Consider the following 2,094-nt stretch of genomic DNA (forward strand, 5'->3'; position numbering starts at 1 on the left):
TGTTTGCCAGGCAGGCACTGTGCCGCTGAGCTAAATCCCCAGCCCCTGGATTTAGAAATTCTTAAAAGTTCCTGAAGTTTACTCAGAGATAGAAGGCCTGCCTGGCAGGCAGTAAAGCCCTGCATCTGATCTCCCACAGCTCAAGAAAAAAGAGAAAGAAGGAAAAGCAAAGAAAATCCGTTTAAAATATAGCATTGCTCATCCTCAAAAGATTGCAAATTTTAGCACCCCTTGTGAAGTATGCTTGCCCATGAAATTCAAACACAAGTCTAATCAATCCTCTAATGTAATCATCAGTTTTGCCACAAGTAGTGAATGGCATTAAGAATGTACAAGGAATGCTCAAAATACATGGGGAATGTTTAAAATTTTAAATGTATTACAGTGGAAGCTACCCTGCCATTGACCCCTGAAAGGACCCGCTCACTTTGAACAGACTTATCCCCTCCTTCTCGCCTCTTCCGGAAGCAGTTCTGTGTGTGTACAGGGTATGATCAGAAGTCAGCCGGCCACTGCCATCCGCTGGACAGGCAGAGGCCGGGGAAATCTTTACCGAGTGTCCTCGCCCAGTTCTCCCGGCGTCTGGCACCCCGCCACTTCTCAATCTTCCCCAAAGTCAAAATGACCTTGAAAGGTAAATGTTTTGAATGGATTCAGGACATCGAGGCAGCCGTAACAACGTAACCAAAGATGCAAAAAGGACGTCCAGAAATGCTGTAGAAAGCGGCGGGAACAATGGGATGTGTGTTTGAAGCAAAGGGAAGTATTTTGGGGAGATTAATGGCAATGCGTCCCTTACTGTAAGAATTTTTTTAAAACATTAAGCATTCATTTTTTTATCATACCTCATAAACTATTTCATGATATAAATAACGTGTTTGTTTGGCTTCTAACAAATCAATGGCATAAAAACTCCAAGTGATTGGGGGTTATTTTAAACTAAAGTCTCTTAAAACATATCACAGTAAATGCAGTATGTGGACTTTGGATTCTTATTTCAACAATTTACCCATAAAAGACACTTTCAAGATAACCATAAATATTTGCATATGTGCTGGGTTATAGATGATATTAAGTAATGACTCTTAATTCTATTAGGGTGTATACTGAAGTATTTACATATGAGGTAGCCCGGTGTCTTGGATTTTCTTTTAAATACTACAGGGGAAAAGTGGAGAGTTAGATGAAATGAGTTTAGCAAGGTATCAGTGGATTTAAAGGTGGCTAGTAGGAACATTGGACTTCATTTTTTGAGTATGTTTGAGATTGTTTCACAATAAAATTTCTTTTGTAAGAAAACAGAAGAACATTAATACAAATGACTTTAAGCCAAATATGCCAAGTACCTACGACAGTTAAGCCCCGTAGGAGGTGTAACGTTTTATAAGTGACACTTCACATACCTTACATACCCTTCAGCGTAACCTGGGTGTCCGCCTTCTTGCTCCCTACGTGGGCGCTCAGAGGGTCAGAGAGAAGAGTTCACCTGAACTCACAGAGTCGGCGACTGTGGAATTAGAACCCAAAGCCAGATTCCACAACCGGACCCGAAGTTCTCTCACAGTGACATCACACCCACTTCATAATCTTACCGACAGATTTAACATGATTTTAGGCAGGTAAACTTAAAATTCCTCCATGTTATGATTCAAAGACAGATCACGAGGGAAGAACTGAGCAAATTCAGGCTACGTTTCTTTCTATAAGGGGATAAATACCCTTGAAAGGAAATAAAATTGCAGAAGTGTTAGTGTCGTGGATTGGGGCATCTGTCTAGTTGGGAGAGGGAAACATCTTAGTGAAATAACAGGACAAGGGTGTGTGAAGTCCGTGGGTTCTAGAGAGACACAAGGGAAATGAGCCAAGGTAATTCTGAAGACTGGGGGCCCAGACTACGCAGATCACACTCCGAGTCGGTCGCCCTGGTTACACCGCCCTCTTTTTACCCTAATGATGGGTTCGAACATGAGATTGTGAGACGGAAAGAAAACTGTGAAGAAAGCTGGGGGTGCTGTGCAGGGGAGCCAGGGGCAGCTTGGGCTCTGCTGTCCTTTTTAGCCTTCTGCTGTGCAGCCAGAGGCACCACAGGAAGTC

General features: G+C 42.7%; 1 protein-coding gene across 4 annotated transcripts in view; it reads right to left on the minus strand.

Moving 5' to 3' along the window:
• Nucleotides 1–1,492, minus strand: part of Aqp9 (aquaporin 9) — a 92,897-nt gene extending 91,405 nt beyond the window's left edge. Inside the window, exon 1 of one of the 4 annotated variants that reach the window (XM_013518820.1) lies at nt 1,404–1,492. The gene's annotated coding sequence lies outside the window, so the exon portion shown is untranslated. The remainder of the gene's footprint in view (nt 1–1,403) is intronic. The other 3 variants (XM_005393842.2, XM_005393843.1, XM_005393841.2) reach the window with 3 other exon arrangements.
• Nucleotides 1,493–2,094: the final 602 nt, after the last annotated feature.

This window comes from Chinchilla lanigera, unplaced genomic scaffold (genome assembly GCF_000276665.1).
Source record: "Chinchilla lanigera isolate Chin_1 unplaced genomic scaffold, ChiLan1.0 scaffold00049, whole genome shotgun sequence".
NCBI classification, from domain to species: Eukaryota; Metazoa; Chordata; class Mammalia; order Rodentia; family Chinchillidae; genus Chinchilla; species Chinchilla lanigera.